Here is a 27,037-nt window from a genome sequence, read left to right as displayed (position 1 = left end):
TATGGTGTGTAACATGGTGTGCATCAGGGTGTACGGTGGTGTGTAACAGGGTGTTTGGTGTGTAACAGGGTGTTTGGTGGTGTGTAACAGGGTGTTTGGTGGTGTGCAACAGGGTGTTTGGTGGTGTGCAACAGGGTGTATGGTGGTGTGCAACTGGGTATATGGTGGTGTGTAACAGGGTGTATAGTGGTGTGCAACAGGGTGTTTGGTGTGTAACAGGGTGTTTGGTGGTGTGTAACAGGGTGTATAGTGGTGTGCAACAGGGTGTATGGTGGTGTGTAACAGGGTGTATGGTGGTGTGTAACAGGGTGTATGGTGTGTAACAGGGTGTATGGTGGTGTGCAACTGGGTGTATGGTGGTGTGCAACAGGGTGTATGGTGGTGTGCAACAGGGTGTTTGGTGTGTAACAGGGTGTATGGTGGTGTGTAACAGGGTGTATGGTGGTGTGCAACTGGGTGTATGGTGGTGTGTAACAGGGTGTATGGTGGTGTGCAACATGGTGTTTGGTGTGTAACAGGGTGTTTGGTGTGTAACAGGGTGTATGGTGGTGTGCAACAGGGTGTATGGTGGTGTGTAACAGGGTGTTTGGTGGTGTGTAACAGGGTGTATAGTGGTGTGCAACAGGGTGTATGGTGGTGTGTAACAGGGTGTATGGTGGTGTGTAACAGGGTGTATGGTGTGTAACAGGGTGTATGGTGGTGTGCAACTGGGTGTATGGTGGTGTGCAACAGGGTGTATGGTGGTGTGCAACAGGGTGTTTGGTGTGTAACAGGGTGTATGGTGGTGTGTAACAGGGTGTATGGTGGTGTGCAACTGGGTGTATGGTGGTGTGTAACAGGGTGTATGGTGGTGTGCAACATGGTGTTTGGTGTGTAACAGGGTGTTTGGTGTGTAACAGGGTGTATGGTGGTGTGCAACAGGGTGTATGGTGGTGTGTAACAGGGTGTATGGTGGTGTGCAACTGGGTGTATGGTGGTGTGCAACTGGGTGTATGGTGGTGTGTAACAGGGTGTATAGTGGTGTGTAACAGGGTGTATAGTGGTGTGCAACAGGGTGTATGGTGGTGTGCAACTGGGTGTATGGTGGTGTGCAACTGGGTGTATGGTGGTGTGCAACAGGGTGTATGGTGGTGTGTAACAGGGTGTGTAACATGGTGTGTAACAGGGTGTGTAACGTGGTGTATGGTGGTGTGTAACAGGGTGTATGGTGGTGTGCAACAGGGTGTATGGTGGTGTGTAACAGGGTGTATGGTGGTGTGTAACAGGGTGTTTGGTGGTGTGTAACAGGGTGTATGAGGGTGTGTAACAGGGTGTATGGTGGTGTGTAACAGGGTGTATGGTGTTGTGTAACAGGGTGTTTGGTGGTGTGTAACAGGGTGTATGGTGGTGTGTAACAGGGTGTTTGGTGGTGTGCAACAGGGTGTATGGTGGTGTGTAACAGGGTGTTTGGTGGTGTGTAACAGGGTGTATGGTGGTGTGTAACAGGGTGTGTAACATGGTGTTTGGTGGTGTGCAACAGGGTGTTTGGTGTGTAAACAGGGTGTGCAACAGGGTGTATGGTGGTGTGCAACAGGGTGTATAGTGGTGTGCAACAGGGTGTTTGGTGTGTAACAGGGTGTATGGTGGTGTGCAACAGGGTGTGTAACGGTGTATGGTGGTGTGCAACTGGGTGTATGGTGGTGTGTAACAGGGTGTTTGGTGTGTAACGTGCAACAGGGTGTATGGTGTGCATCAGGGTGTATGGTGGTGTTTAGTGGTGTGTAACAGGGTGTTTGGTGGTGTGTAACAGGGTGTTTGGTGTGTAACAGGGTGTTTGGTGGTGTGTAACGGTGTATGGTGGTGTGTAACAGGGTGTATGGTGGTGTGTAACATGGTGTTTGGTGTGTAACAGGGTGTATGGTGGTGTGTAACAGGGTGTATGGTGGTGTGCAACAGGGTGTATGGTGGTGTGCAACTGGGTGTATGGTGGTGTGTAACAGGGTGTATGGTGGTGTGCAACATGGTGTTTGGTGTGTAACAGGGTGTATGGTGGTGTGCAACAGGGTGTATGGTGGTGTGTAACAGGGTGTATGGTGGTGTGCAACAGGGTGTTTGGTGTGTAACATGGTGTATGGTGGTGTGCAACTGGGTGTATGGTGGTGTGCAACAGGGTGTATGGTGGTGTGCAACAGGGTGTATGGTGGTGTGCAACTGGGTGTTTGGTGTGTAACGGTGTGTAACGTGCAACAGGGTGTATGGTGGTGTGTAACATGGTGTGCATCAGGGTGTATGGTGTGTAACAGGGTGTGTAACAGGGTGTTTGGTGGTGTGTAACAGGGTGTATGGTGGTGTGCAACTGGGTGTATGGTGGTGTGCAACAGGGTGTTTGGTGTGTAACAGGGTGTATGGTGGTGTGCAACTGGGTGTATGGTGGTGTGTAACAGGGTGTATGGTGGTGTGTAACAGGGTGTATGGTGGTGTGTAACAGGGTGTGTAACAGGGTGTGTAACATGGTGTTTGGTGGTGTGTAACAGGGTGTATGGTGGTGTGTAACAGGGTGTGTAACAGGGTGTGTAACATGGTGTTTGGTGGTGTGTAACAGGGTGTATGGTGGTGTGTAACAGGGTGTGTAACAGGGTGTGTGGTGGTGTGCAACAGGGTGTATGGTGGTGTGTAACAGGGTGTTTGGTGGTGTGTAACAGCGTGTGTAACAGGGTGTATGGTGGTGTGTAACAGGGTGTATGGTGGTGTGTAACAGGGTGTATGGTGGTGTCTAACAGGGTGTATGGTGGTGTGTAACAGGGTGTATGGTGGTGTGTAACAGGGTGTGTAACAGGGTGTATGGTGGTGTGTAACAGGGTGTATGGTGGTGTGTAACAGGGTGTATGGTGGTGTGTAACAGGGTGTATGGTGGTGTGTAACAGGGTGTGTAACAGGGTGTATGGTGGTGTGTAACAGGGTGTATGGTGGTGTGTAACAGGGTGTATGGTGGTGTGTAACAGGGTGTATGGTGGTGTGTAACAGGGTGTATGGTGGTGTGTAACAGGGTGTATGGTGGTGTGTAACAGGGTGTGTAACAGGGTGTATGGTGGTGTGTAACAGGGTGTATGGTGGTGTGTAACAGGCTGTATGATGGTGTGTAACAGGGTGTATGGTGGTGTGTAACAGGGTGTTTGGTGGTGTGTAACAGGGTGTTTGGTGTGTAACAGGGTGTATGAGGGTGTGTAACATGGTGTATGGTGGTGTGTAACAGGGTGTTTGGTGGTGTGTAACAGGGTGTATGAGGGTGTGTAACAGGGTGTGTAACATGGTGTATGGTGGTGTGTAACAGGGTGGTTGGTGGTGTGTAACGTGGTGTTTGGTGGTGTGTAACAGGGTGTATGAGGGTGTGTAACAGGGTGTGTAACATGGTGTATGGTGGTGTGTAACAGGGTGTATGGTGGTGTGTAACAGGGTGTGTAACAGGGTGTATGGTGGTGTGCAACAGGGTGTATGGTGGTGTGCAACAGGCTGTATGATGGTGTGTAACAGGGTGTATGGTGGTGTGTAACAGGGTGTATGGTGGTGTGTAACAGGGTGTATGGTGGTGTGTAACAGGGTGTATGGTGGTGTGTAACAGGGTGTATGGTGGTGTGTAACAGGGTGTGTAACAGGGTGTATGGTGGTGTGTAACAGGGTGTATGGTGGTGTGTAACAGGGTGTATGGTGGTGTCTAACAGGGTGTATGGTGGTGTGTAACAGGGTGTGTAACAGGGTGTATGGTGGTGTGTAACAGGGTGTATGGTGGTGTGTAACAGGGTGTGTAACAGGGTGTGTAACAGGGTGTATGGTGGTGTGTAACAGGGTGTGTAACAGGGTGTGTAACAGGGTGTATGGTGGTGTGTAACAGGGTGTGTAACAGGGTGTATGGTGGTGTGTAACAGGGTGTATGGTGGTGTGTAACAGGGTGTGTAACAGGGTGTGTAACAGGGTGTATGGTGGTGTGTAACAGGGTGTGTAACAGGGTGTGTAACAGGGTGTATGGTGGTGTGTAACAGTGCTCTCTCTCCTCAGTGCTGTGATCTTCTTCTTTGTGAAGAGTGATGTTCACAGTCAGTCCTCCAGACCAGAAGAGGAGGAGCCACTACTCATAGACGGCGTGAGACACACTGCTGTTCCTAGCCTGAGTCACTCTACAACAGTCTGGATGCTGATCAATGTGGAGCAGATTTTAATACTGTGTGTGTGTGGGTGTGTGTGTGTGTGTGTGTGTGTGTGTGTGTGTGTGTAGTGTGTAAATGCAGATGGTGGGACGTCGTCTGATGACTCGTGGGTCGACACACTAAGACATGAGACCAAAAGACTGGTGTACGTATCTCATCTTAACATAGGCTCGACACGCTTAACATTTGCAGAGCGGGAGGCTTGCACTGTTTGAGCAGAAAATCACTGTCTAGTACAAGATGATAAAGGGACTGTCACTGCCTAGTACAAGAGGATAAAGGGACTGTCACTGTCTAGTACAAGATGATAAAGGGACTGTCACTGTCTAGTACAAGAGGATAAAGGGACTGTCACTGCCTAGAACAAGAGGATAAAGGGACTGTCACTGCCTAGAACAAGAGGATAAAGGGACTGTCACTGCCTAGAACAAGAGGATAAAGGGACTGTCACTGCCTAGAACAAGATGATAAAGGGACTGTCACTGCCTAGAACAAGAGGATAAAGGGACTGTCACAGCCTAGAACAAGAGGATAAAGGGACTGTCAGCCTAGAACAAGAGGATAAAGGGACTGTCACAGCCTAGAACAAGAGGATAAAGGGACTGTCAGCCTAGAACAAGAGGATAAAGGGACTGTTACTGCCTAGAACAAGAGGATAAAGGGACTGTCAGCCTAGAACAAGATGATAAAGGGACTGTCAGCCTAGAACAAGAGGATAAAGGGACTGTTACTGCCTAGAACAAGATGATAAAGGGACTGTCAGCCTAGTACAAGAGGATAAAGGGACTGTCACTGCCTAGTACAAGAGGATAAAGGGACTGTCACTGCCTAGAACAAGAGGATAAAGGGACTGTCACTGCCTAGAACAAGAGGATAAAGGGACTGTCACTGCCTAGAACAAGAGGATAAAGGGACTGTCAGCCTAGAACAAGAGGATAAAGGGACTGTCACTGCCTAGTACAAGAGGATAAAGGGACTGCCACTGCCTAGAACAAGAGGATAAAGGGACTGTCAGCCTAGAACAAGAGGATAAAGGGACTGTCACTGCCTAGAACGAGGATAAAGGGACTGTCACTGCCTAGAACAAGAGGATAAAGGGACTGTCACTGCCTAGAACAAGAGGATAAAGGAACTGTCACTGCCTAGAACGATGATAAAGGGACTGTCAGCCTAGTACAAGAGGATAAAGGGACTGTCACTGCCTAGAACGAGGATAAAGGGACTGTCACTGCCTAGAACAAGAGGATAAAGGGACTGTCACAGCCTAGAACAAGAGGATAAAGGGACTGTCACTGCCTAGTACAAGATGATAAAGGGACTGTCAGCCTAGAACAAGAGGATAAAGGGACTGTCACTGCCTAGAACAAGAGGATAAAGGGACTGTCACTGCCTAGAACAAGAGGATAAAGGGACTGTCACTGCCTAGAACAAGAGGATAAAGGGACTGTCAGCCTAGAACAAGAGGATAAAGGGACTGTCAGCCTAGAACAAGAGGATAAAGGGACTGTCACTGCCTAGAACAAGAGGATAAAGGGACTGTCACAGCCTAGAACAAGAGGATAAAGGGACTGTCACAGCCTAGAACAAGAGGATAAAGGGACTGTCAGCCTAGAACAAGAGGATAAAGGGACTGTCACAGCCTAGAACAAGAGGATAAAGGGACTGTCAGCCTAGAACAAGAGGATAAAGGGACTGTTACTGCCTAGAACAAGAGGATAAAGGGACTGTCAGCCTAGAACAAGATGATAAAGGGACTGTCAGCCTAGTACAAGAGGATAAAGGGACTGTCACTGCCTAGAACAAGAGGATAAAGGGACTGTCACTGCCTAGAACAAGAGGATAAAGGGACTGTCACTGCCTAGAACAAGAGGATAAAGGAACTGTCACTGCCTAGAACAAGAGGATAAAGGGACTGTCACTGCCTAGAACGATGATAAAGGGACTGTCAGCCTAGTACAAGAGGATAAAGGGACTGTCACTGCCTAGAACGAGGATAAAGGGACTGTCACTGCCTAGAACAAGAGGATAAAGGGACTGTCACAGCCTAGAACAAGAGGATAAAGGGACTGTCACTGCCTAGAACGAGGATAAAGGGACTGTCACTGCCTAGAACAAGAGGATAAAGGGACTGTCACTGCCTAGAACAAGAGGATAAAGGGACTGTCAGCCTAGAACAAGAGGATAAAGGGACTGTCACTGCCTAGAACAAGAGGATAAAGGGACTGTCACTGCCTAGAACAAGAGGATAAAGGGACTGTCAGCCTAGAACAAGAGGATAAAGGGACTGTCACTGCCTAGAACAAGAGGATAAAGGGACTGTCAGCCTAGAACAAGAGGATAAAGGGACTGTCAGCCTAGAACAAGAGGATAAAGGGACTGTCACTGCCTAGAACAAGAGGATAAAGGGACTGTCAGCCTAGAACAAGAGGATAAAGGGACTGTCACTGCCTAGAACAAGAGGATAAAGGGACTGTCACTGTCTAGTACAAGATGTTTTCTAATCTCTCCCTCTCTCTCCCCCCTCTCCCTCCAGTGGTTCTGTCCTAGCTGTGTGTTCTAATCTCTCTCCCCCCCTCTCTGTCTCCCCCCTCTCCCTCCAGTGGTTCTGTCCTAGCTGTGTGTTCTAATCTCTCTCCCCCCTCTCCCTCCAGTGGTTCTGTCCTAGCTGTGTGTTCTAATCTCTCTCCCCCCTCTCTCTCTCTCTCTCCCCCTCTCCCTCCAGTGGTTCTGTCCTAGCTGTGTGTTCTAATCTCTCTCCCCCTCTCTCTCTCTCTCCCCTCTCTCTCTCTCTCTCTCCCCCTCTCCCTCCAGTGGTTCTGTCCTAGCTGTGTGTTCTAATCTCTCTCCCCCTCTCTGTCTCCCCCTCTCCCTCCAGTGGTTCTCTCCTAGCTGTGTGTTCTAATCTCTCTCCCCCTCTCTCTCCCTCTCCCCCTCTCCCTCCAGTGGTTCTGTCCTAGCTGTGTGTTCTAATCTCTCTCCCCCTCTCTCCCCCTCCCCCTCTCTCCCCCTCTCCCTCCAGTGGTTCTTCTCTCCTAGCTGTGTTTTCTAATCTCTCCCCCCTCCCCTCTCCCCCCTCCCCCTCCAGTGGTTCTCTCCTAGCTGTGTTTTCTAATCTCTCCCCCTCTCCCTCCCCCTCTCTCCCCCTCTCCCTCCAGTGGTTCTCTCCTAGCTGTGTTTTCTAATCTCTCTCCCCCTCTCCTCCAGTGGTTCTCTCCTAGCTGTGTTTTCTAATCTCTCTCCCCCTCTCCTCCCCCTCTCCCCCCCCCTCTCCCTCCAGTGGTTCTCTCCTAGCTGTGGCAGCAGGTTTGTTGTACGGTACCTCATTTGTTCCAGTTCTCTACATTAAGAACCACGCAGCACATCATGACAGCCGCTTCACCGGGGCAAGCCAGTTTGGTACGTCACAACTGCATTACCCGTCTCTCCCAGTCACAGCTGCATTACCCGTCTCTCCCAGTCACAGCTGCATTACCCGTCTCTCCCAGTCACAACTGCATTACCCGTCTCTCCCCCTCACAGCTGCATTACCCGTCTCTCACAGTCACAGCCGCATTACCAGTCTCTCCCCATCACAGCTGCATTACCCGTCTCTCCCAGTCACAGCTGCATTACCCGTCTCTCCCAGTCACAGCTGCATTACCCGTCTCTCCCCTTCAGCTGCATTACCCGTCTCTCCCAGTCACAGCTGCATTACCCGTCTCTCCCAGTCACAGCTGCATTACCCGTCTCTCCCAGTCACAGCTGCATTACCCGTCTCTCCCCCTCACAGCTGCATTACCCGTCTCTCACAGTCACAGCTGCATTACCCGTCTCTCCCCTTCAGCTGCATTACCCGTCTCTCCCAGTCACAACTGCATTACCCGTCTCTACCAGTCACAGCTGCATTACCCGTCTCTCCCCTTCACAGCTGCATTACCCGTCTCTCCCCTTCAGCTGCATTACCCGTCTCTCCCCTTCAGCTGCATTGCCCGTCTCTCCCCTTCAGCTGCATTACCCGTCTCTCCCCTTCACAGCTGCATTACCCGTCTCTCCCCTTCAGCTGCATTACCCGTCTCTCCCCTTCAGCTGCATTACCCGTCTCTCCCCTTCAGCTGCATTACCCGTCTCTCCCCTTCACAGCGGCATTACCCGTCTCTCCCCTTCAGCTGCATTACCCGTCTCTCCCCTTCAGCTGCATTGCCCGTCTCTCCCCTTCAGCTGCATTACCCGCCTCTCCCCTTCAGCTGCATTACCCGTCTCTCCCAGTCACAACTGCATTACCCGTCTCTCCCCTTCACAGCTGCATTACCCGTCTCTCCCCTTCACAGCTGCATTACCCGTCTCTCCCCTTCACAGCTGCATTACCCGTCTCTCCCCTTCAGCTGCATTACCCGTCTCTCCCCTTCAGCTGCATTACCCGTCTCTCCCCTTCAGCTGCATTACCCGTCTCTCCCCTTCACAGCGGCATTACCCGTCTCTCCCCCTCACAGCGGCATTACCCGTCTCTCCCCCTCACAGCTGCATTACCCGTCTCTCCCCCTCGCAGCTGCATTACCCGTCTCTCCCCTTCGCAGCTGCATTACCCGTCTCTCCCCTTCGCAGCTGCATTACCAGTCTCTCCCAGTCACCGCTGCATTACCCGTCTCTCCCCCTCACAGCTGCATTACCCGTCTCTCCCCCTCACAACTGCATTACCCGTCTCTCCCCTTCACAACTACATTACCAGTCTCTCTCCTACAGCTGCATTACCAGTCTCTCTCCTACAGCTGCATTACCAGTCTCTCCCAGTCACAGCTGCATTACCCGTCTCTCCCAGTAACCAATGCATCACCCGTTTCTCCCAGTAACCGATGCATTACCCGTCTCTCCCCTTCACAGCTGCATTACCCGTCTCTCTCCTTCACAGCTGCATTACCCGTCTCTCTCCTTCACAGCTGCATTACCAGTCTCTCTCCTTCACAGCTGCATTACCAGTCTCTCTCCTACAGCTGCATTACCAGTCTCTCTCCTACAGCTGCATTACCAGTCTCTCCCCTTCACAACTGCATTACCAGTCTCTCCCACTCACCGATGCATTACCCGTCTCTCCCCCTCAAACCTGCATTACCCGTCTCTCCCCCTCACAGCTGCATTACCCGTCTCCCCTTCGCAGCTGCATTACCAGTCTCTCCCAGTCACAGCTGCATTACCCGTCTCTCCCCCTCACAGCTGCATTACCCGTCTCTCCCCCTCACAGCTGCATTACCCGTCTCTCCCCCTCACAGCTGCATTACCCGTCTCTCCCCTTCAGCTGCATTACTCGTCTCTCCCAGTCACAGCTGCATTACCCGTCTCTCCCCTTCAGTGGCATTACCCGTCTCTCCCCCTCAAACCTGCATTACCCGTCTCTCCCCCTCACAGCTGCATTACCCGTCTCCCCTTCGCAGCTGCATTACCAGTCTCTCCCAGTCACAGCTGCATTACCCGTCTCTCCCCCTCACAGCTGCATTACCCGTCTCTCCCCTTCACAACTACATTACCAGTCTCTCTCCTACAGCTGCATTACCAGTCTCTCTCCTACAGCTGCTACCCGTCTCTCCCAGTAACCGATGCATTACCCGTTTCTCCCAGTAACCGATGCATTACCCGTTTCTCCCAGTAACCGATGCATTACCCGTCTCTCCCCTTCACAGCTGCATTACCCGTCTCTCTCCTTCACAGCTGCATTACCCGTCTCTCCCCTTCACAGCTGCATTACCCGTCTCTCCCCTTCACAGCTGCATTACCCGTTTCTCCCCCTCACAGCTGCATTACCAGTCTCTCCCAGTCACAGCTGCATTACCCGTCTCTCCCAGTCACCGCTGCATTACCCATCTCTCCCAGTCACCGCTGCATTACCCATCTCTCCCCTTCACAACTGCATTACCAGTTTCTCCACATCACAGCTGCATTACCCGTCTCTCCCAGTCACAGCTGCATTACCCGTCTCTCCCTTCACAGCTGCATTACCCGTCTCTCCCAGTCACAGCTGCATTACCCGTCTCTCCCCTTCACAGCTGCATTACCCGTCTCTCTCCTTCACAGCTGCATTACCCGTCTCTCCTCCACAGCTGCATTACCCGTCTCTCCCAGTCACGGCTGCATTACCCGTCTCTCTCCTTCACAGCTGCATTACCCGTCTCTCTCCTTCACAGCTACATTACCCGTCTCTCCCAGTCACAGCTGCATTACCCGTCTCTCCCAGTCACAGCTGCATTACCCGTCTCTCCCAGTCACAGCTACATTACCCGTCTCTCTCCTTCACAGCTGCATTACCCGTCTCTCCTTCACAGATGCATTACCCGTCTCTCCCAGTCACAGCTACATTACCCGTCTCTCTCCTTCACAGCTACATTACCCGTCTCTCTCTCCTTCACAGCTGCATTTACCCGTCTCTCCCAGTCACAGCTGCATTACCCGTCTCTCCCAGTCACAGCTACATTACCCGTCTCTCTCCTTCACAGCTACATTACCCGTCTCTCCCAGTCACAGCTACATTACCCGTCTCTCTCCTTCACAGCTACATTACCCGTCTCTCTCCTTCACAGCTGCATTACCCGTCTCTCCCCTTCACAGCTGCATTACCCGTCTCTCCCCTTCACAGCAGCATTACCCGTTTCTCCCCCTCACAGCTGCATTACCAGTCTCTCCCAGTCACAGCTGCATTACCCGTCTCTCCCCTTCACAACTGCATTACCAGTTTCTCCCCCTCACAGCTGCATTACCAGTCTCTCCTTCACAGCTGCATTACCCGTCTCTCTCCTTCACAGCTACATTACCCGTCTCTCCTTCACAGCTACATTACCCGTCTCTCCCAGTCACAGCTGCATTACCCGTCTCTCCCCTTCACAGCTGCATTACCCGCCTCTCTCCCTCACAGCTGCATTACCCGTCTCTCCCCCGCACAGCTGCATTACCCGTCTCTCCTTCACAGCTGCATTACCCGTCTCTCCCAGTCACAGCTGCATTACCCGTCTATCTCCTTCAGCTACATTACCCGTCTCTCCCAGTCACAGCTGCATTACCCGTCTCTCTCCTTCACAGCTGCATTACCCGTCTCTCCCTTCACAGCTGCATTACCCGTCTCTCTCCTTCACAGCTGCATTACCCGTCTCTCTCCTTCACAGCTGCATTACCCGTCTCTCCCCTTCACAGCTGCATTACCCGTCTCTCCCCTTCACAGCTGCATTACCTGTCACCGACAGATACATTGTGACCATAATGACAGATACGTTGTGATCTCTATATATCTCTATGGTGCCACCATAATGACAGATACATTGTGATCTCTATATATCTCTATGGTGCCACCATAATGACAGATACATTATCTCTATATATCTCTATGGTGCCACCATAATGACAGGGATACGTTGTGATCTCTATACATCTCTATGGTGCCACCATAATGGCAGATACATTGTGATCTCTATATATCTCTATGGTGCCACCATAATGACAGATACATTGTGATCTCTATACATCTCTATGGTGCCACCATAATGACAGATACATTATCTCTATATATCTCTATGGTGCCACCATAATGACAGATACATTATCTCTATACATCTCTATGGTGCCACCATAATGACAGGGATACATTGTGATCTCTATACATCTCTATGGTGCCACCATAATGACAGGGATACATTGTGATCTCTATACATCTCTATGGTGCCACCATAATGACAGGGATACATTGTGATCTCTATACATCTCTATGGTGCCACCATAATGACAGATACATTGTGATCTCTATATATCTCTATGGTGCCACCATAATGACAGATACATTGTGATCTCTATATATCTCTATGGTGCCACCATAATGACAGATACATTGTGATCTCTATATATCTCTATGGTGCCACCATAATGACAGATACATTGTGATCTCTATACTTCTCTATGGTGCCACCATAATGACAGATACATTTTCTCTATACATCTCTATGGTGCCACCATAATGACAGATACATTTTCTCTATACATCTCTATGGTGCCACCATAATGACAGATACATTGTGATCTCTATACATCTCTATGGTGCCACCATAATGACAGATACATTATCTCTATACATCTCTATGGTGCCACCATAATGACAGATACATTATCTCTATACATCTCTATGGTGCCACCATAATGACAGGGATACATTGTGATCTCTATACATCTCTATGGTGCCACCATAATGACAGATACATTGTGATCTCTATACATCTCTATGGTGCCACCATAATGACAGATACATTTTCTCTATACATCTCTATGGTGCCACCATAATGACAGATACATTTTCTCTATACATCTCTATGGTGCCACCATAATGACAGATACATTGTGATCTCTATACATCTCTATGGTGCCACCATAATGACAGATACATTATCTCTATACATCTCTATGGTGCCACCATAATGACAGGGATACATTGTGATCTCTATACATCTCTATGGTGCCACCATAATGACAGGGATACATTGTGATCTCTATACATCTCTATGGTGCCACCATAATGACAGATACATTATCTCTATACATCTCTATGGTGCCACCATAATGACAGATACATTGTGATCTCTATACATCTCTATGGTGCCACCATAATGACAGATACATTGTGATCTCTATACATCTCTATGGTGCCACCATAATGACAGATACATTGTGATCTCTATACATCTCTATGGTGCCACCATAATGACAGATACATTGTGATCTCTATACATCTCTATGGTGCCACCATAATGACAGATACGTTGTGATCTCTATACATCTCTATGGTGCCACCATAATGACAGGGATACGTTGTGATCTCTATATATCTCTATGGTGCCACCATAATGACAGATACATTGTGATCTCTATATATCTCTATGGTGCCACCATAATGACAGATACATTATCTCTATACATCTCTATGGTGCCACCATAATGACAGATACATTATCTCTATACATCTCTATGGTGCCACCATAATGACAGGGATACGTTGTGATCTCTATATATCTCTATGGTGCCACCATAATGACAGATACATTGTGATCTCTATACATCTCTATGGTGCCACCATAATGACAGATACATTGTGATCTCTATACATCTCTATGGTGCCACCATAATGGCAGGGATACATTGTGATCTCTATACATCTCTATGGTGCCACCATAATGGCAGGGATACATCTCTATCTCCAGCAGCACCTGGCTGATATTTTCTTTCCTGTCTGTGTGTGTGTGTGTGTGTGTGTGTGTGTGTGTGTGTGTGTGTGTGTGTGTGTGTGTGTGTGTATATATAGATCTGGACTATGTGTTTGCCCAGTTCAGTGGGATATTCCTGACCAGTACTGTCTACTTCCTGATCTACTGCGCTGCCATGAAGAACACACCTAGAGTCTACCCTAGAGCAATACTCCCTGGTACACACACCTAGAGTCTACCCTAGAGCAATACTCCCTGGTACACACACCTAGAGTCTACCCTAGAGCAATACTACCTGGTACACACACACCTAGAGTCTACCCTAGAGCAATACTACCTGGTACACACACCTAGAGTCTACCCTAGAGCAATACTCCCTGGTACACACACCTAGAGTCTACCCTAGAGCAATACTACCTGGTACACACACCTAGAGTCTACCCTAGAGCAATACTACCTGGTACACACACCTAGAGTCTACCCTAGAGCAATACTCCCTGGTACACACACCTAGAGTCTACCCTAGAGCAATACTACCTGGTACACACACACCTAGAGTCTACCCTAGAGCAAAACTCCCTGGTACACACACCTAGAGTCTACCCTAGAGCAATACTACCTGGTACACACACCTAGAGTCTACCCTAGAGCAATACTACCTGGTACACACACCTAGAGTCTACCCTAGAGCAATACTACCTGGTACACACACCTAGAGTCTACCCTAGAGCAATACTACCTGGTACACACACCTAGAATCTACCCTAGAGCAATACTACCTGGTACACACACCTAGAGTCTACCCTAGAGCAATACTACCTGGTACACACACCTAGAGTCTACCCTAGAGCAATACTACCTGGTACACACACACACACCTATAGTCTACCCTAGAGCAATACTCCCTGGTACACACACCTAGAGTCTACCCTAGAGCAATACTACCTGGTACACACACCAAGAGTCTACCCTAGAGCAATACTACCTGGTACACACACACACACCTATAGTCTACCCTAGAGCAATACTACCTGGTACACACACCTAGAGTCTACCCTAGAGCAATACTACCTGGTACACACACCTAGAGTCTACCCTAGAGCAATACTCCCTGGTACACACACATAGTCTACCCTAGAGCAATACTCCCTGGTACACACACCTAGAGTCTACCCTAGAGCAATACTCCCTGGTACACACACCTATAGTCTACCCTAGAGCAATACTCCCTGGTACACACACACACACACACCTAGAGTCTACCCTAGAGCAATACTACCTGGTACACACACCTAGAGTCTACCCTAGAGCAATACTCCCTGGTACACACACCTATAGTCTACCCTAGAGCAATACTCCCTGGTACACACACCTAGAGTCTACCCTAGAGCAATACTCCCTGGTACACACACCTATAGTCTACCCTAGAGCAATACTCCCTGGTACACACACCTAGAGTCTACCCTAGAGCAATACTACCTGGTACACACACCTAGAGTCTACCCTAGAGCAATAATACCTGGTACACACACCTAGAGTCTACCCTAGAGCAATACTACCTGGTACACACACCTAGAGTCTACCCTAGAGCAATACTCCCTGGTACACACATCTAGAGCAATACTACCTGGTACACACACTTAGAGTTTACCCTAGAGCAATACTCCCTGGTACACACACCTAGAGTCTACCCTAGAGCAATACTACCTGGTACACACACCTAGAGAGTTATACTCCCTGGTACACACACCTAGAGAGTTATACTCCCTGGTACACACACCTAGAGTCTACCCTAGAGCAATACTCCCTGGTACACACACCTAGAGAGTTATACTCCCTGGTACACACACCTAGAGAGTTATACTCCCTGGAGCAATACTACCTGGTACACACACGTAGAGAGTTATACTCCCTGGTACACACACCTAGAGAGTTATACTCCCTGGTACACACACCTAGAGAGTTATACTCCCTGGTACACACACCTAGAGAGTTATACTCCCTGGTACACACACCTAGAGAGTTATACTCCCTGGTACACACACCTAGAGAGTTATACTCCCTGGTACACACACCTAGAGAGTTATACTCCCTGGTACACACACCTAGAGAGTTATACTCCCTGGTACACACACCTAGAGAGTTATACTCCCTGGTACACACACCTAGAGAGTTATACTCCCTGGTACACACACCTAGAGAGAGCAATACTCCCTGGTACACACACCTAGAGTCTACCCTAGAGCAATACTCCCTGGTACACACACACCTAGAGTCTACCCTAGAGCAATACTCCCTGGTACACACACCTAGAGTTACCCTACTCCACACACACCTAGAGAGTTATACTACCTGGTACACACACCTAGAGAGTTATACTAGCACACTAGAGTCTACCCTAGAGCAATACTCCCTGGTACACACACCTAGAGTCTACCCTAGAGCAATACTCCCTGGTACACACACCTAGAGTCTACCCTAGAGCAATACTCCCTGGTACACACACCTAGAGACCCTAGAGCAATACTCCCTGGTACACACACCTAGAGAGTCTACCCTAGACAATACTCCCTGGTACACACACCTAGAGTCTACCCTAGAGCAATACTCCCTGGTACACACACCAGAGTCTACCCTAGAGCAATACTCCCTAGAGTCTACCCTAGAGCAATACTCCCTGGTACACACCTAGAGTCTACCCTAGAGCAATACTCCCTGTACACACACACCTAGAGTCTACCCTAGAGCAATACTCCCTGGTACACACACCTAGAGTCTACCCTAGAGCAATACTCCCTGGTACACACACCTAGAGTCTACCCTAGAGCAATACTCCCTGGTACACACACACACACACACCTAGAGTCTACCCTAGAGCAATACTCCCTGGTACACACACCTAGAGTCTACCCTAGAGCAATACTCCCTGGTACACACACCTAGAGTCTACCCTAGAGCAATACTCCCTGGTACACACACCTAGAGTCTACCCTAGAGCAATACTCCCTGGTACACACACCTATAGTCTACCCTAGAGCAATACTCCCTGGTACACACACCTAGAGTCACCCTAGAGCAATACTACCTGGTACACACACCTAGAGTCTACCCTAGAGCAATAATACCTGGTACACACACCTAGAGTCTACCCTAGAGCAATACTACCTGGTACACACACCTAGAGTCTACCCTAGAGCAATACTCCCTGGTACACACATCTAGAGCAATACTACCTGGTACACACACCTAGAGTCTACCCTAGAGCAATACTACACACACCTAGAGGTACACACACACATAGTCTACCCTAGAGCAATACTCCTGGTACACACACCTAGAGTCTACCCTAGAGCAATACTACCTGGTACACACACCTAGAGTCTACCCTAGAGCAATACTACCTGGTACACACACCTAGAGTCTACCCTAGAGCAATACTACCTGGTACACACACCTAGAGTCTACCCTAGAGCAATACTCCCTGGTACACACACAGAGTCACCCTAGAGCAATACTACCTGGTACACACACACACACCTAGAGTCTACCCTAGAGCAATACTACCTGGTACACACACCTAGAGTCTACCCTAGAGCAATACTACCTGGTACACACACCTAGAGAGAGTTATACTCCCTGGTACACACACCTAGAGAGAGCAATACTCCCTGGTACACACACCTAGAGTCTACCCTAGAGCAATACTCCCTGGTACACACTAGAGTCTACCCTAGAGCAATACTCCCTGGTACACACACCTAGAGAGTTATACTCCCTGGTACACACACCTAGAGAGTTATACTCCCTGGTACACACACCTAGAGTCACCCTAGAGCAATACTCCCTGGTACACACACCTAGAGAGTTATACTCCCTGGTACACACACCTAGAGAGTTATACTCCCTGGAGCAATACTACCTGGTACACACACGTAGAGAGTTATACTCCCTGGTACACACACCTAGAGAGTTATACTCCCTGGTACACACACCTAGAGAGTTATACTACCTGGTACACACACCTAGAGAGTTATACTACCTGGTACACACACCTAGAGAGTTATACTCCCTGGTACACACACCTAGAGAGTTATACTCCCTGGTACACACACCTAGAGAGTTATACTCCCTGGTACACACACCTAGAGAGTTATACTCCCTGGTACACACACCTAGAGAGTTATACTCCCTGGTACACACACGTAGAGAGTTATACTACCTGGTACACACACCTAGAGTCTACCCTAGAGCAATACTCCCTGGTACACACACCTAGAGTCTACCCTAGAGCAATACTACCTGGTACACACACACCTAGAGTCTACCCTAGAGCAATACTACCTGGTACACACACCTAGAGTCTTCCCTAGAGCAAAACTCCCTGGTACACACACCTAGAGTCTACCCTAGAGCAATACTACCTGGTACACACACCTAGAGTCTACCCTAGAGCAATACTACCTGGTACACACACCTAGAGTCTACCCTAGAGCAATACTACCTGGTACACACACCTAGAGTCTACCCTAGAGCAATACTACCTGGTACACACACCTAGAATCTACCCTAGAGCAATACTACCTGGTACACACACCTAGAGTCTACCCTAGAGCAATACTACCTGGTACACACACCTAGAGTCTACCCTAGAGCAATACTCCCTGGTACACACACCTAGAGTCTACCCTAGAGCAATACTACCTGGTACACACACCTAGAGTCTACCCTAGAACAATACTACCTGGTACACACACACACACACCTATAGTCTACCCTAGAGCAATACTCCCTGGTACACACACCTAGAGTCTACCCTAGAGCAATACTACCTGGTACACACACCAAGAGTCTACCCTAGAGCAATACTACCTGGTACACACACACACACCTATAGTCTACCCTAGAGCAATACTACCTGGTACACACACCTAGAGTCTACCCTAGAGCAATACTACCTGGTACACACACCTAGAGTCTACCCTAGAGCAATACTCCCTGGTACACACACCTAGAGTCTACCCTAGAGCAATACTCCCTGGTACACACACCTAGAGTCTACCCTAGAGCAATACTCCCTGGTACACACACCTAGAGTCTACCCTAGAGCAATACTCCCTGGTACACACACCAGAGTCTACCCTAGAGCAATACTCCCTGGTACACACACCTAGAGTCTACCCTAGAGCAATACTCCCTGGTACACACACCTAGAGTCTACCCTAGAGCAATACTCCCTGGTACACACACCTAGAGTCTACCCTAGAGCAATACTCCTGGTACACACACCTAGAGTCTACCCTAGAGCAATACTCCCTGGTACACACACCTAGAGTCTACCCTAGAGCAATACTCCCTGGTACACACACCTAGAGTCTACCCTAGAGCAATACTCCCTGGTACACACACCTAGAGTCTACCCTAGAGCAATACTCCCTGGTACACACACCTATAGTCTACCCTAGAGCAATACTCCCTGGTACACACACACACACACACCTAGAGTCTACCCTAGAGCAATACTACCTGGTACACACACCTAGAGTCTACCCTAGAGCAATACTCCCTGGTACACACACCTATAGTCTACCCTAGAGCAATACTCCCTGGTACACACACCTAGAGTCTACCCTAGAGCAATACTCCCTGGTACACACACCTAGAGTCTACCCTAGAGCAATACTACCTGGTACACACACCTAGAGTCTACCCTAGAGCAATAATACCTGGTACACACACCTAGAGTCTACCCTAGAGCAATACTACCTGGTACACACACCTAGAGTCTACCCTAGAGCAATACTCCCTGGTACACACATCTAGAGCAATACTACCTGGTACACACACTTAGAGTCTACCCTAGAGCAATACTCCCTGGTACACACACCTAGAGTCTACCCTAGAGCAATACTACCTGGTACACACACCTAGAGAGTTATACTCCCTGGTACACACACCTAGAGAGTTATACTCCCTGGTACACACACCTAGAGTCTACCCTAGAGCAATACTCCCTGGTACACACACCTAGAGAGTTATACTCCCTGGTACACACACCTAGAGAGTTATACTCCCTGGAGCAATACTACCTGGTACACACACGTAGAGAGTTATACTCCCTAGAGAGTTATACTCCCTGGTACACACACCTAGAGAGTTATACTCCCTGGTACACACACCTAGAGAGTTATACTCCCTGGTACACACACCTAGAGAGTTATACTCCCTGGTACACACACCTAGAGAGTTATACTCCCTGGTACACACACCTAGAGAGTTATACTCCCTGGTACACACACCTAGAGAGTTATACTCCCTGGTACACACACCTAGAGAGTTATACTCCCTGGTACACACACCTAGAGTTATACTCCCTGGTACACACACCTAGAGTCTACCCTAGAGCAATACTCCCTGGTACACACAGACCTAGAGTCTACCCTAGAGCAATACTCCCTGGTACACACACACCTAGAGTCTACCCTAGAGCAATACTCCCTGGTACACACACCTAGAGAGTTATACTCCCTGGTACACACACCTAGAGAGTTATACTACCTGGTACACACACCTAGAGAGTTATACTACCTGGTACACACACCTAGAGTCTACCCTAGAGCAATACTCCCTGGTACACACACCTAGAGTCTACCCTAGAGCAATACTCCCTGGTACACACACCTAGAGTCTACCCTAGAGCAATACTCCCTGGTACACACACCTAGAGTCTACCCTAGAGCAATACTCCCTGGTACACACACCTAGAGTCTACCCTAGAGCAATACTCCCTGGTACACACACCTAGAGTCTACCCTAGAGCAATACTCCCTGGTACACACACCTAGAGTCTACCCTAGAGCAATACTCCCTGGTACACACACCTAGAGTCTACCCTAGAGCAATACTCCCTGGTACACACACCTATAGTCTACCCTAGAGCAATACTCCCTGGTACACACACACACACACACACCTAGAGTCTACCCTAGAGCAATACTACCTGGTACACACACCTAGAGTCTACCCTAGAGCAATACTCCCTGGTACACACACCTATAGTCTACCCTAGAGCAATACTCCCTGGTACACACACCTAGAGTCTACCCTAGAGCAATACTCCCTGGTACACACACCTATAGTCTACCCTAGAGCAATACTCCCTGGTACACACACCTAGAGTCTACCCTAGAGCAATACTACCTGGTACACACACCTAGAGTCTACCCTAGAGCAATAATACCTGGTACACACACCTAGAGTCTACCCTAGAGCAATACTACCTGGTACACACACCTAGAGTCTACCCTAGAGCAATACTCCCTGGTACACACATCTAGAGCAATACTACCTGGTACACACACCTAGAGTCTACCCTAGAGCAATACTCCCTGGTACACACACCTAGAGTCTACCCTAGAGCAATACTACCTGGTACACACACCTAGAGAGTTATACTCCCTGGTACACACACCTAGAGAGTTATACTCCCTGGTACACACACCTAGAGTCTACCCTAGAGCAATACTCCCTGGTACACACACCTAGAGAGTTATACTCCCTGGTACACACACCTAGAGAGTTATACTCCCTGGTACACACACCTAGAGAGTTATACTCCCTGGTACACACACCTAGAGAGTTATACTCCCTGGTACACACACCTAGAGAGTTATACTCCCTGGTACACACACCTAGAGAGTTATACTCCCTGGTACACACACCTAGAGAGTTATACTCCCTGGTACACACACCTAGAGAGTTATACTCCCTGGTACACACACCTAGAGAGTTATACTCCCTGGTACACACACCTAGAGAGTTATACTCCCTGGTACACACACCTAGAGTTATACTCCCTGGTACACACACCTAGAGTCTACCCTAGAGCAATACTCCCTGGTACACACAGACCTAGAGTCTACCCTAGAGCAATACTCCCTGGTACACACACACCTAGAGTCTACCCTAGAGCAATACTCCCTGGTACACACACCTAGAGAGTTATACTCCCTGGTACACACACCTAGAGAGTTATACTACCTGGTACACACACCTAGAGAGTTATACTACCTGGTACACACACCTAGAGAGTTATACTCCCTGGTACACACACCTAGAGAGTTATACTCCCTGGTACACACACCTAGAGAGTTATACTCCCTGGTACACACACCTAGAGAGTTATACTCCCTGGTACACACACCTAGAGAGTTATACTCCCTGGTACACACACCTAGAGAGTTATACTCCCTGGTACACACACCTAGAGAGTTATACTCCCTGGTACACACACCTAGAGAGTTATACTCCCTGGTACACACACCTAGAGAGTTATACTCCCTGGTTAGATTGTAGGGTTATTTACACTGTGTATTTTCGTCCAGGCTTTGTCTCTGGGGTGATGTGGGGTATTGCTACCTGCTGCTGGTTTCTGGCCAACACCTACCTGAGTGCTGTGGTCAGTTTCCCCATAATAACCACGGTGAGTATTAATACTACAGCGGTACTATATTACGACTACAGCGTTGCTATATTAATACTACATTAATACTACATTAGTACTACAGCGGTACTATATTAATACTACATTAATACTGCAGCGGTACTGTGTTAATACTACAGCGGTACTGTGTTAATACTACAGCGGTACTGTGTTACTACTGCAGCGGTACTGTGTTAATACTGCAGCGGTACTGTGTTAATACTACAGCGGTACTGTGTTAATACTACAGCGGTACTGTGTTAATACTACAGCGGTACTGTGTTAATACTACAGCGGTACTGTGTTAATACTACAGCGGTACTGTATTAATACTACAGCGGTACTATAGCGGTACTGTGTTAATACTACGGCGGTACTGTGTTAATACTACGGCGGTACTGTGTTAATACTACGGCGGTACTGTGTTAATACTACGGCGGTACTGTGTTAATACTACAGCGGTACTGTGTTAATACTACAGCGGTACTACAGCGGTACTGTGTTAATACTACGGCGGTACTGTGTTAATACTACAGCGGTACTACAGCGGTACTGTGTTAATACTACGGCGGTACTGTGTTAATACTACAGCGGTACTGTGTTAATACTACAGCGGTACTACAGCGGTACTGTGTTAATACTACGGCGGTACTGTGTTAATACTACAGCGGTACTACAGCGGTACTGTGTTAATACTACAGCGGTATTATATTAATACTACAGCGGTACTATATTAATACTACGGCGGTACTGTGTTAATACTACAGCGGTACTGTGTTAATACTACAGCGGTACTGTGTTAATACTACAGCGGTACTGTGTTAATACTACAGCGGTACTATATTAATACTACAGCGGTGCTGTGTTAATACTACAGCGGTACTGTGTTAATACTACAGCGGTACTGTGTTAATACTACAGCGGTACTGTGTTAATACTGCGGCGGTACTGTGTTAATACTACGGCGGTACTGTGTTAATACTACAGCAGTACTGTGTTAATACTACGGCGGTACTGTGTTAATACTACGGCGGTGCTGTGTTAATACTACAGCGGTGCTGTGTTAATACTACAGCGGTACTGTGTTAATACTACAGCGGTACTGTGTTAATACTACAGCGGTACTGCGGCGGTACTGTTAATACTGCAGCGGTACTGCGGCGGTACTGTGTTAATACTACAGCGGTGCTGTGTTAATACTACAGCGGTACTGTGTTAATACTACAGCGGTACTGTGTTAATACTACAGCGGTACTGTGTTAATACTACAGCGGTACTGTGTTAATACTACAGCGGTACTGCGGCGGTACTGTTAATACTGCGGCGGTACTGTGTTAATACTACAGCGGTACTGCGGCGGTACTGTGTTAATACTACAGCGGTACTGTATTAATACTACAGCGGTACTGTGTTAATACTACAGCGGTACTGTGTTAATACTACAGCGGTACTGCGGCGGTACTGTGTTAATACTGCAGCGGTACTGCGGCGGTACTGTGTTAATACTACAGCGGTACTGCGGCGGTACTGTGTTAATACTACAGCAGTACTGTGTTAATACTACGGCGGTACAGTGTTAATACTACGGCGGTACAGTGTTAATACTACGGCGGTGCTGTGTTAATACTACGGCGGTACTGTGTTAATACTACAGCGGTACTGTGTTAATACTGCAGCGGTACTGTGTTAATACTACAGCGGTACTGTGTTAATACTACAGCGGTGCTGTGTTAATACTACAGCGGTACTATGTTAATACTACAGCGGTGCTGTGTTAATACTACAGCGGTACTGTGTTAATACTACAGCGGTACTGTGTTAATACTGCAGCGGTACTGTGTTAATACTACAGCGGTACTGTGTTAATACTACAGCGGTACTGTGTTAATACTGCAGCGGTACTGTGTTAATACTACAGCGGTACTGTGTTAATACTACAGCGGTACTGTGTTAATACTACAGCGGTACTGTGTTAATACTGCAGCGGTACTGTGTTAATACTACAGCGGTACTGTGTTAATACTACAGCGGTACTGTGTTAATACTACAGCGGTACTGTGTTAATACTACAGCGGTACTACAGCGGTACTGTGTTAATACTGCAGCGGTACTGTGTTAATACTACAGCGGTGCTGTGTTAATACTACAGCGGTGCTGTGTTAATACTACAGCGGTGCTGTGTTAATACTACAGCGGTGCTGTGTTAATACTACAGCGGTGCTGTGTTAATACTACAGCGGTACTGTGTTAATACTACAGCGGTACTGTGTTAATACTACAGCGGTACTACAGCGGTACTGTGTTAATACTACAGCGGTACTGTGTTAATACTACAGCGGTACTGTGTTAATACTACAGCGGTACCGTGTTAATACTACAGCGGTACTGTGTTAATACTACAGCGGTACTACAGCGGTACTGTGTTAATACTACAGCGGTACTGTGTTAATACTACAGCGGTACTGTGTTAATACTACAGCGTTACTGTGTTAATACTACAGCGGTACTGTGTTAATACTACAGCGGTACTACAGCGGTGCTGTGTTAATACTACAGCGGTGCTGTGTTAATACTACAGCGGTACTGTGTTAATACTACAGCGGTACTGTGTTAATACTACAGCGGTGCTGTGTTAATACTACAGCGGTACTGTGTTAATACTACAGCGGTGCTGTGTTAATACTACAGCGGTACTACAGCGGTACTGTGTTAATACTACAGCGGTGCTGTGTTAATACTACAGCGGTACTGTGTTAATACTACAGCGGTACTGTGTTAATACTACAGCGGTGCTGTGTTACTACAGCGGTACTGTATTAATACTGCGGCGGTGCTGTGTTAATACTACAGCGGTACTGTGTTAATACTACAGCGGTGCTGTGTTAATACTACAGCGGTACTGTGTTAATACTACGGCGGTACTGTGTTAATACTACAGCGGTACTGTGTTAATACTACGGCGGTACTGTGTTAATACTACGGCGGTACTGTGTTAATACTGCAGCGGTACTGCAGCAGTACTGTGTTAATACTGCAGCGGTACTGTGTTAATACTGCAGCGGTACTGTGTTAATACTACAGCGGTACTGTGTTAATACTGCGGCGGTACTGTGTTAATACTACAGCGGTACTGTGTTAATACTACGGCGGTACTGTGTTAATACTACGGCGGTGCTGTGTTAATACTACAGCGGTGCTGTGTTAATACTACAGCGGTACTGTGTTAATACTACAGCGGTACTGTGTTAATACTACAGCGGTACTGCGGCGGTACTGTTAATACTGCAGCGGTACTGCGGCGGTACTGTGTTAATACTACAGCGGTGCTGTGTTAATACTACAGCGGTACTGTGTTAATACTACAGCGGTACTGTGTTAATACTACAGCGGTACTGTGTTAATACTACAGCGGTACTGTGTTAATACTACAGCGGTACTGCGGCGGTACTGTTAATACTGCGGCGGTACTGTGTTAATACTACAGCGGTACTGCGGCGGTACTGTGTTAATACTACAGCGGTACTGTATTAATACTACAGCGGTACTGTGTTAATACTACAGCGGTACTGTGTTAATACTACAGCGGTACTGCGGCGGTACTGTGTTAATACTGCAGCGGTACTGCGGCGGTACTGTGTTAATACTACAGCGGTACTGCGGCGGTACTGTGTTAATACTACAGCAGTACTGTGTTAATACTACGGCGGTACAGTGTTAATACTACGGCGGTACAGTGTTAATACTACGGCGGTGCTGTGTTAATACTACGGCGGTACTGTGTTAATACTACAGCGGTACTGTGTTAATACTGCAGCGGTACTGTGTTAATACTACAGCGGTACTGTGTTAATACTACAGCGGTGCTGTGTTAATACTACAGCGGTACTATGTTAATACTACAGCGGTGCTGTGTTAATACTACAGCGGTACTGTGTTAATACTACAGCGGTACTGTGTTAATACTGCAGCGGTACTGTGTTAATACTACAGCGGTACTGTGTTAATACTACAGCGGTACTGTGTTAATACTGCAGCGGTACTGTGTTAATACTACAGCGGTACTGTGTTAATACTACAGCGGTACTGTGTTAATACTACAGCGGTACTGTGTTAATACTGCAGCGGTACTGTGTTAATACTACAGCGGTACTGTGTTAATACTACAGCGGTACTGTGTTAATACTACAGCGGTACTGTGTTAATACTACAGCGGTACTACAGCGGTACTGTGTTAATACTGCAGCGGTACTGTGTTAATACTACAGCGGTGCTGTGTTAATACTACAGCGGTGCTGTGTTAATACTACAGCGGTACTGTGTTAATACTACAGCGGTGCTGTGTTAATACTACAGCGGTACTGTGTTAATACTACAGCGGTACTGTGTTAATACTACAGCGGTACTACAGCGGTACTGTGTTAATACTACAGCGGTGCTGTGTTAATACTACAGCGGTACTGTGTTAATACTACAGCGGTACTGTGTTAATACTACAGCGGTACTACAGCGGTACTGTATTAATACTACAGCGGTGCTGTGTTAATACTACAGCGGTACTGTGTTAATACTACAGCGTTACTGTGTTAATACTACAGCGGTACTGTGTTAATACTACAGCGGTACTACAGCGGTGCTGTGTTAATACTACAGCGGTGCTGTGTTAATACTACAGCGGTGCTGTGTTAATACTACAGCGGTGCTGTGTTAATACTACAGCGGTACTGTGTTAATACTACAGCGGTGCTGTGTTAATACTACAGCGGTACTGTGTTAATACTACAGCGGTACTGTGTTAATACTACAGCGGTACTACAGCGGTACTGTGTTAATACTACAGCGGTGCTGTGTTAATACTACAGCGGTACTGTGTTAATACTACAGCGGTACTGTGTTAATACTACAGCGGTACTACAGCGGTACTGTATTAATACTACAGCGGTGCTGTGTTAATACTACAGCGGTACTGTGTTAATACTACGGCGGTACTGTGTTAATACTACGGCGGTACTGTGTTAATACTACGGCGGTACTGTGTTAATACTACAGCGGTACTGTGTTAATACTACGGCGGTACTGTGTTAATACTACGGCGGTACTGTGTTAATACTGCAGCGGTACTGCAGCAGTACTGTGTTAATACTGCAGCGGTACTGTGTTAATACTGCAGCGGTACT

The 27,037-nt window shown here is 48.0% G+C and overlaps 1 long non-coding RNA gene across 1 annotated transcript; it reads left to right on the top strand.

The window, feature by feature from the left end:
- Positions 1 to 641: 641 nt before the first annotated feature.
- Positions 642 to 21,902, top strand: LOC135561720 (uncharacterized). Its single transcript, XR_010459619.1, has 5 exons — positions 642 to 4,117; positions 4,250 to 4,326; positions 7,459 to 7,577; positions 13,483 to 13,602; positions 21,766 to 21,902. It is a non-coding gene; the product is annotated as an uncharacterized LOC135561720 (long non-coding RNA).
- Positions 21,903 to 27,037: the final 5,135 nt, after the last annotated feature.

This window comes from Oncorhynchus nerka, linkage group LG18 (assembly GCF_034236695.1).
Source record: "Oncorhynchus nerka isolate Pitt River linkage group LG18, Oner_Uvic_2.0, whole genome shotgun sequence".
NCBI lineage: Eukaryota > Metazoa > Chordata > Actinopteri > Salmoniformes > Salmonidae > Oncorhynchus > Oncorhynchus nerka.
Note: the sequence above shows the minus strand (reverse complement) of the source record. Positions and strands in the feature narration are given on the sequence as shown.